Genomic DNA, 10,384 nt, shown 5'->3' with positions numbered 1-10,384 from the left:
CAACGTCAAACACTCGCTCGTTGTGAAGAAGTTGTTGGAAGGTGATTTTCCATCAAACAACTAATGCTGGAAAAGCGGTGCAGTGTGGACAAGCACGAGAGGAAGCGATGCATGCAACTTTATCCGAGGTGAGGGAAAATGTTTCATCGCTTTGGTTGAAGGTTTTTCCTTCAGTTGTATGTGTGGCAATATTAAAAAGGTTTCGTTTGTCCAACCCAAAGAAAAAAAGGCAGGCAAATAAAAAGAAGGAAGAAACACATCTTTTTATCATTTCGTTGATAGTGTTAGTGTAGTTGAAAAGAAAAATAGGCTAGGCTAGTTCTAAAATGCTTCGTTTTCTCTATTTTAGCTGTGAAGCGTTTTTTATAACAAATTGTGCATTAAAAGTACATCTTCCTAAACGTTTTTAATAAAAAAATACATCACCTTAAAATATTTAATTCCTCTTTCTTCTCTTCCCAAAAAGTGTCATTTTCCCTTCAACTCCAACACATCCCCGTGCTCGGGCAAAGGTCGTCCTGCGCATGTCAGCACACACGCTGGGCGCTAAATGGCCGGAAATAGGGGAAGGAAAAGGATGTCACGCCGTGCCTTACGACACCGCGTGTGAGAATTTCACTCACCACCAGCGGGAAAACGGTGAGCTTTTCTCTCTCTCTCTTTCTCACCAACGTTTTCTTCCCCTGTCGTTCTTTTTAGCTGCTTAAAGAGCATGCCATACTATCATAGCGGAAAAGGGGCACCACATCTCCTCTCTCGTTCATCCATTTCACCTTTTTCACCACAACACACAATCACATCGGGGAAAGGAAATATTGTTGTTCATCTCATTGGTTTCGATTTCTCGTTTCACCCCCGAATTGCGGAACGTGTCCTTTTTGCCTTTTACGCACACTTGCGCACATACATTCAAAACTCACGCCCGAACAACAGCAGTAGCAACAATGAAAAAAAAAATAGATGCGGGACAGGAGATGCAAAGCCGGTGGGAAAAAGGTGCGGACTGTGCGTGGACTGCATACCGAAGGGGACGGCAACAGCGGACCAAAAAGGGGGTTAAATGCGGCAGCCCACCCCATCATCCCACCCACCGATGAAGCACATCATATTCAACCCTCCTTTTCAAGCATTTTTCCTACACTCTCTCCCTCTCTCTCTCGCTCGCTCTCTTTTTCTCACTTGCTCTCTCTCTCTCTCTTTAACGAATCATCTCACTCGGAGCATACACGGATGCATACACGCGCGCGGCTTTATGGTTTTGAATATGACTGGTGGCGATAACAAAAATGGTTCAGCGCGAATAAAAAAACAACCCCGCACACACACACACACACTGACTCACCGAAGGGACGACGGCTTTGGCATCTCGCGCGTGGACGCGTATGAAACAGTGTAGTTCCGATTTGGCCCTCGGTTTGTGTGCATTTTTGTTTTATTGTGACGCGCACCGGCGAAGGACCGTCCGCACGCCGTGACCGAGACTTTTCCGAGCCAGAGTTTCCCGTTTGTTTGTTTTTTTTTTTCACCACTCGTACGGTACCAGTACGAGAGCATTCTTTGTGCTGCTCCCGAACAGCCTCCCGGTCAGGCGCACACACACACACACAACCGCTAACAGGTACGCGCACAACAGTAGTAGGCTGGGATCGTGCGAGGAGTGCCAAGTGCGTTCTGTCAAACGGGGCTAACAGGAAAAATCGACCCCACGCGCCCCAAACCAGGGGGTAGGGAGAAAAACTTACACTCACTTCTTCCCCCTGGGTTGGACCATTGTTTTCTCTGCCAGCGTGTGTATGTGTGTGGGTGCGTATATGGAGATGAGCCGAGCAACACCTTGCCGAAGGTTTCGCGCTTGCATGTGATAAGTTTGTGTCCGAACGCCAGCAAGAGAAGTGTTGTGCTGCGCGTACCCTTTGCAGTGTCGAAAAACTGGCAGCCAGTGAAAAGGTGAAAAGTGTACGTTGAACTGTTCAAAGCCCTCGGCTAAAGTTGGGCCGCAGTCAGTTGTTGCAAAATCGGTTTAACGGTGACCCAAATAATTTCCCAGCTCTGCCCGAAAGCTGTGGGTCGTGTGGTGTTTGTGTATGCGTGTGCTTGTGCTTGTGACAACAAAAATCCTGACACTTTCCTAGCAACCCATGATTGTCGCCTCCCCCCCCCCCCCCCCCCCCTGTTGGTCTTGGCAGCTTGTCGTCGTGCGCGGCGATACTAATTAACAGCATCGGGACACCACCACTACACCATCCAAGTGTGCGGATGATTATATACAGCCTGGCGACACGGGCATCCTGACGAAGGGCTATCTAAACACACACACACACACTTGAAGAAGAAGATGCCTGTGTGGTCGATATTTACACAACAACAGTCTGTTTTGCCGGTTTTGCTGGAAATGTTGTTCTGCTCGCGGGCAGAGTGTGAGAAGTGATTTAATGTAAAGTGTTGATTTTGTTTGTTTTATCAGTGCATCGATGTGTGTATGTGTGATTAATGTGCATTTTTTTCCAACACGCTCGTTGATGGCCCTGCCATTGATCAATCAAATACTCGACTGGCGAACGTCAGCATTAATGCCACTCTCACCACACTCGTCCGCATTGGAATATGTTGTGAATTTAATTAATGCCATCGCCGGTTGCAGGGCTGTTGATCGGTATTCTTTGCTGCGCTGTTGATCGTCGCCCAATCGATACTGATCAGCTGCACCTCGTGCATCGTGCTGCTGTTTGCAATTGCGTGTGTTTGTGCATGATTTTCGGTAGCCAGATGTATCGTTTCCGTAGCCGAATGTGGCGCAAAAGTGGTCCCTGTTTACCCAACACGATCGAATGTAATTGAATGGTGTGTGTGTGTGTGTGCCTGCAAGTGTGTGTTTGTTTGTGTGTTGGAAGGATCACAGCTGGTATGGAGCGGCGGAAGCACGGCTTCTCCCAAGCTGTTTGATCTTTGCCGACAGTTTGATGGTTGTGTTGAAGTACCCCGTCGGAAGATGTTACGGAACGGATGTAACACATTGACGATGCAGAAGGATACGAGTTTACGATGCAAGTGAAAAGGAAAGAAGGAGAATACCTCAGTTTTAGTGAAAATTGAAATAATAGTCTTATTATTGCCTTATTGTATTACCTGAATCACCAATTATCGTTGAAGGAGAGACAATTCATTACAAAAACATGCTTGCAACTGATGCAATTGCCCTTCTTGTACTGAAAGCCCATGCAAGCATCAATTCTTGATTGAAGCAGAGTATGTGCTTTTTGTGCATTGCTTATTTAAAATATAACAACATATTTGCAAAATTTATTCCATGTAGAATTACATAAAATCATGGAAAATAGGACTTTAATTTTATTCAACAGCCTCGTCTTCTAAAAACTTTCAATTCAGAAACTCTAGCATTGCATGAATTAATGAAAAAAATGCATGTAATAATTGGAAATTATTATTATTATTTATTCAGGAGGGAAGGAAATTATTTCTAATAATTTAAAAATATTTTTTTATATTGTTCATTCTAAAAGCTAAACTTTTCCTTGAGTGATTCTTCTTCTTCTTCTGTATGGCGTAACGTCCTACGCGGACATGCCGGCCTATACCACGCAGCCGGATAGTCACAATCCTTGCTACGGGGGGACGGTCCATTCTAGGCTTGAACCCATGAAGGGCATGTTATTAAGTCGTTCAAGTTGACGACTGTACCACGGGACCGTCCTGTATCTGTATAGTGAATCTTATGCAGTATACATAACCGTTAACGAATTACACTTGTATGCAGAAAATAGAATACATCGGTTAACTGGTGTATTTAAATTCGATTAAATTTCACAAAGACGCTTGTCTAACATAACGGATAGCCTTAGGATTTTTTTATTTTTTACCCAAAAATACAGCAGGTATTTTTTTAGTATTTTGTAACACACATTAAACTACATTTCAGCTGCCGTTATAATTCCTCGGTCCTTTCACGGTCGCCATAACAAACAAAAAAATGGCCACTCAGCACATACAACGCCGCCATTTTCGTGCGTGCAATTTTTCAACTCACAATTAATCCCGACCATTGATCGTTGGTCACACCGCTATTCTCTGGTACCGGTCGTCTTCGTCGTGACTGTTCAGCACGGGGCGATGCGGGATCAAAACGTGTGAACGGGCCGCTCCATCCGGAAACGGAATTACATTAACCTTCCGATTGCCACCCCAAAACGGGAGGTCTAGTGCGGGCCACCCGTTCCTCCACATATCAGGTTTTAATTTATTTATAATTCCATAATGATACGATATCAATTAATTAATGTCTGCAAATGGATGGTTTAATTTTCATAATTGTACGTTACGTCGGTGGGGCAGAATTTTTAATGCGGCACCCGTCGGCCGTCTTGCCGCTCTCACGGATGAGTGTGTCTTTCAGGGGGTGGGGGGGGAGGTGGAGGAAGCATGTGTGAGTGTGTTTGAAGTTTGGTGTAGCCGGTGCGGGTTAGCACTTGGCAACAGACTTCTTTCTTTTGCTCAACTACGGTAGCCACCGTACCGTTTTGCTCTAGCTCGGAAGAAAGCAAGCCACCGCCGAACGACACTGCCACACAACTTCCATCCCGTGGTGGCGTTCTGGCCTGTTCGCGGACTGTCGTCGCCATGTTGGTCTGCTCCAGCGGATCAATCGCTGCAAAGGGTTTTTGCGCTTGCGTTGGCGCAGCTGTACGCTCCCTCTGTCTCTCTCTCTTTCTTTTCGCGCTTTCTCTCGCAAAGAAGTTTTATGTTTCATCGATGTCAAAACAATCGATGGGAGCGGGGGGAGTGCTGAGAAAGGTGGGAAAAAGTTTTCACATCCAGCGCGCTACGGTCGCAATGGAATCCACACGCCAAAAAGATTGGTTGTTTCTTCGCAAAAAAAACATGGTTGCAGTATCGATTAGTGGATGAAAGTCACCTTTGCCGACGGGAGATTCCCTGTTTTCTTCATCTGGCTCCGTGAGCATGTGGGAAGACAAATTCGTGGGAAGTGATACAGTGTGTGTGGGTTTTTCTTTTCCTATTAACTGAGAAAACTAGTCACGGAAGTATCACTTCGACACGTTTGTATACCAGTTTTATGCTATTATTCAGTTAACCTGAAGCCGTACATTGGGTCGTACAATAAGTTATAAAAGTGTATGATTGGTTTGTGATGTTTGTACGGCCAAAGCGTAGAAGTTGTTGTTGCCATAAAGTTAATTTCAAATTTAGGTTAACCATTTCACCCAATGAAAAATGAAATCATCAGCTCTTTATTTGATTTGAGTTAAGCAATTGTTAGTATTTTATGGGTCTTTGAGGTCCGAGACTTCGTGATCTCGTCAGTGAAAGTTTAATAAAATAGGTAATATTTGTTGCCATAAATTTAGATTTAATATGAATAAAATGAAGAGTTTTAAAAGCACATTGTACTATAATTTCACATAATTTTTTTTTTTGGAAAAGTATCTATTTCGATAGACTTGCTGATACTTATTGAAAATTACATTATTACAAAGCAACTAACACGATATTTCGACAAACTTTAAAGCGAGATAAAGAATAAATTCCTACCACATGTACGATCATTTGAAAACCAAATACCCTTCACTATAAGCAAACTGTGCATTCACTCTCAACATTATTTACTTGTTTTCTTATTGTAATGCATCATAATTAAATGAGCTGCACTCCTGCCTGTTGCAAGCTTGCCTGTCGCTTAAGAACACTGCAGTGCCAAGTTCCACCATCGATCCTGGCTCCAGTTCTGGATGCAAAAATCCATTCCGATCTTTCACCCCCAACCAGCCAGCTACCAGCTGGATGCCACACCAGGGCTCACAGGGACGGAACAGGCACTGCCAAGCGACAAATAATTTATGAGTTTTAATTGTACACGTACACAGACACACACACACACACTACCGTGCAATCGCCGCTCGCGGTATCCCGGTGACACTGGCACCCGCTTACCGAAGGAAGGAGGTCCGTCCCAACATATTTAATTGGCCGTCCCAACATATCGAGCCCGAAAAACGGGTTTACGGTGCCAGTGTTGGGGGGGCAAAAAAGCAGCACTGGAGCATGGTGCGCGATTTACAAGTGTCAAACCACCGCAGGCTTGAGGCACCTTCTGGCGCCACCCGGTGGGCAAAGGAAAAGCGAGTGAAAATGTGGCCAGCGTTCCCATAAGTTCCCTTACCGACAACCTGCCACCAGTGCCACCGATACTGCACAATCTTAATTGATTTAATCTTACGGTGCGCAGATATCAAGCTCTCCCTCCCCCCGCTACCAATCGTGCACCAATCGTGTGCGGAACGTGTTGGCGCCAAACGACAGAGAGTGACACCCTGCGTCCCACCATGCCCCACCCTTTACTCACCCTTCCCGAATGTCGAGCCGGCGCCTGCGGCGGTCCGGTTTTTCTCCGTTTGGCTACCTCGTGGGGGAACTGTGCGCATTTTACCGTTTTATCCAGCGTCCGTCGTCCGTCTCTTTCGCTCCACGTTGAAACCTAATTCATTCATTAATGCCCGGCCACGATCAACCTATGTGTGTGTGTGTGGGATGGAAATTTGCATGAAATTAGCATAAACGCTTGCCGGGCGAGTGCGTCTGCTCGCTCGGTGCTGCCGAAGGATGCTGCCGAAGGGATGGAAGATAATTCAATTACCCGTACTCTACTTGCCCCCAATCCACCACCTTTTTGCTCGGGAATATCTCGTGCGGCCCTTGCGAGGGGCCTCGTTGTGACAAAACGACGATAAGGGGAAGAGTGTTGTGGCGTTGTTGTGTTGCTAAACGTTATAATTTAATAAAAGCTTCCCCGTGACGTGACAAACGAGCTCCATCTTGCGCGTGAGTGTTGGGCGTTTTTTTTTTTGTTTGCTTGCTGCAATTAAACGAGTTGGGCTTTCATTTGCGCGACACGCGGTTTTAACGTGTCGCATGATAAAGGAGCTGCTAGAGATTGGTGGTTGGATGTTACGAGATGGTCGTGAACATGCACTCGTACTAACTTTTCGCCGGCACGCAAATCGATGGGAAATTCGCATTTTTAAATGCACACACACACACACAGGCTTGCCCACTTGCACGTGATACTTGCGCAGCATATTATCATATCTTATGGGGATAAAAGGAGTGCTTTAAATGGTACTAAACACACTCTCCCCTTAAACACGACACACTGCAATACTTTAAACTGCACTCGGTTGCAATTGAAGCAACCGGCCGGCCGGGAATGCCAATTATTATCTCAATCGATGTCAAACCACTTTGGACGTTTGGGCTTTGAAGCGGACGCTTCCAATAGTTTTGCTTGCCCTCCAAACTGTCCCCGCCCCAGCCATCCTTAGCAAACGGTCGACTTGACGGATCGGTCGAATTGTGCGATCGATCAATCGGCGGTACCGTGGGGACCTGTTTCGAACCGTCAACCGGATGGATGGATCGTGAATGCATCTCTTGCGTGCTGAATGCTTTTGCCGAATGCCGCCATCACAGCATCCTTCCGAAGCGTTTAAGCTTCGGGTGCCCGCTGCCCCTCCCACTCCCCATCCCCATTCGCCCATCCTGCCAAGCGGCAATGACAGTTGGTGAATGATTTATCTATTTTCCATTCGCTCCACACTAAGAAAGGGACCGCATCGCTGAGCCTGGAGGATCGGCAACCATGGACAAACGGGGCACGAGACATCATTCCGCTCTCGATGATTGTCAACGTTACGCATTTTATGCTACAAAATGGTGACGTTTGAATGAAACATTGAAACGGAGCTGCTGGATAGACACAAAGCGGAGTGGTGGGTGGGTGCTAGTGGTGCGTTTTGTGTAGTGCCCGGTGCCCGATTATCGATTTCATGCTCGATGAACATCAATATCAGTTGCTGGGGCCGAAAGCTTTTCGCCAAGCGTATTGATGCGTACTCATTCGGTAACTGTAATGTTATTGCAACGAGCGGCACTGTGTGGAACGCACTCGGTGAGCAGTTTTTATTAGTGAAGAAAGATGGTGGGAAATAAATTGCCGCAAGTGTTTGATTTTTTATTGCATTTTACATTGAAAAATGCTAGTTTTTTCTGCTTGAAATCTGGGAGTGTCGTGGACATTAAGTAAAGAAGGATAAATCAAATTGATGAATTGTTTGTATAGAAAGCATTCTTACTGACTGTGTGTTGCTAAGCAATGCTGCATTAAAATTTCACTTCGAGGGCATAATTGTTTATCAAAAAATATATTCTGTTTAATAAATCATTTAACTATATTTCATTCAACTGTTGCTCCATTTTTATTTTTATTCATATCAGTCAATGTTTCTATGATATTGTTGAAGATTCAATATTATCTTCAATCTTTAATGAAATGTTCATTATTTTCATAAAATAAGTATTAAAAATATTGTTTAATAGCTTGCTAAACTTCATACAAAAAGACACTGAGATTATTTCAAAACAATAATGTCATCTTTTGTTGAACAAAAGGCCGTCCCTACTGAACAATAAATAAATAAAATAAATAATCATAATATAATCCTTTGAATAACTTCATCAGACATTGTCCTGCAATTAATAATCATAGTACAAGTTGTCCCCGAGAAGAGCTATTCATGTGGAACCTCAAAGGAATCGCTTATCTGGAATTTCTGCGAGAGTCGATCACTCGATTTCCAGCTAAAAAATAACGCACTTTCTTGTAATTTTGCATTGTAATTATTTCATATTGTTAATGATGAAGAGGAAGTTTTGAAAATGATGAAGACACGATGTTGTTGCTTTGAACTCTGGAACTTGACTAAATTTATTCAGGAAAAACACTCGCTTATATACTGCAGAATTCGGGAATTCGAGCTGCACTTGCGGGAATTCGAGCTGCACGATACCGATCTACAGCAGTTTGCACTGCGTAATAGAATTATGATTAAGTTCTTTTTACACGTAGTCAATTTACTGGAAAGCGCCCTCTACCTTACGCTAGACGTACTAAGGATGACGCGTTACCATTACGCTTGCCGTAACATACTCCCCCGCGTTGAATTATCTAATTCAACTAGGATGAACTTGATGGCTCGTCGGTGGGAAGAACGCAGATTTTAGAGATGGAACGCTTGAAGTCTCCATCTTTCGTTTTGACGATGACCACTCGGATGTTGTCGTCAGCTCCCTTGATGATCTGCGTGACGCGGCCAAGACACCATTTCGATGGAGGTAGACCGTCCTCCTTCAGCAGCACCATGGTATCCAGCTTCACGTTGTCCTTCTGCTTGGTCCACTTGGTTCTCTGCTGTAGTCCGGACAAGTAGTCTGTAGACCAGCGTTTCCATAGTCGACGGACAAACTCTTGCACCTTTTGCCAGCGATCGAGACGGTTGAACGGCAGCTTTTCCAGCGATGGTTCGGCCAGGGATACGATGGGGCGATGAATGAGGAAGTGACCTGGGGTCAGCACTTCCAAATCAGATGGGTCATTGGAGAGTGGTGTAAGTGGTCTAGAGTTGAGGCATCCTTCAATCTGGATCAGTAGCGTGTTGAGTTCATCGCTCGTGAGGATGGCGTTCCCAACGGTTGGCTTGAAGTGTGTTTTGAAAGACTTCACTGCCGCCTCCCAAAGACCTCCAAAGTTGGGTGAGCGAGGTGGGATGAACTTGAACTGGATGCCATCGTCGATGCAGGACTTAATCACTGATGTTTGCCACTGGTGGTTGAATTGCTTGGACAAGGAGGCAATTTCTCGGGAGGCGCCCAAGAAATTCCTAGCGTTGTCGCATTCGATGAGAGCCGGTTTCCCGCGTCGTCCGATGAATCGTCGAAGTGCCGCAAGGAAAGCGTTGGTAGACAGGTCCGCTACCAATTCGATGTGTACAGCCTTCACTGCCATACAGACGAATATCGCTACGTAGCCCTTGATGAGTTGCGCCTTCCGAGATGTATGTCGATAGTGTATCGGTCCACACAAGTCGACTCCGGTGTGTAAGAAAGTTGACGTTGGTGTAACTCTCTCTGTTGGAAGGTCGCCCATGAGTTGCTGCGCAGGTGTGGGGCGGCAACGGTAGCATTTGTAGCAGGAGTGGACGATTCTTCTGGCCAGGTTTTTTGCTCGCAGTGGCCAAAATCGTTCTCGCATGCTCGCTATCAGTAGTTGTGGATTCGCATGTTGATAGGTCCGATGATACAGGGTTGCAATCTGATTCGTCAGCGGATGGTTGGCGGGTAAGATGTACGGATGCTTTCGGTCGAACGGGATTGGTGCATGTCGCAATCTTCCGCCCACTCGTAGCAGGCCATCTTGTAGAAACGGTGCTAGTAGTTTTAAAGGTGAGTTGTTGCCGACCGAATCGCCTTTCGATAGATGTTTGATGTCTTCTGGGAATGATTCAGCTTGAGCGAG

At 45.4% G+C, this 10,384-nt stretch overlaps 1 protein-coding gene across 1 annotated transcript in view; it reads left to right on the top strand.

Moving 5' to 3' along the window:
- Positions 1-1,644: 1,644 nt before the first annotated feature.
- The window catches only part of LOC121597021 (LIM/homeobox protein Lhx9-like), a 33,771-nt gene continuing 25,031 nt past the window's right edge, over positions 1,645-10,384 (top strand). The window contains exon 1 of the mRNA XM_041922481.1: positions 1,645-1,956. The gene's annotated coding sequence lies outside the window, so the exon portion shown is untranslated. The remainder of the gene's footprint in view (positions 1,957-10,384) is intronic.

This window comes from Anopheles merus, chromosome 3R, assembly GCF_017562075.2.
Source record: "Anopheles merus strain MAF chromosome 3R, AmerM5.1, whole genome shotgun sequence".
In the NCBI taxonomy this organism is placed as follows: Eukaryota; Metazoa; Arthropoda; class Insecta; order Diptera; family Culicidae; genus Anopheles; species Anopheles merus.
This window is presented reverse-complemented; position numbering and strand designations above follow the sequence as displayed.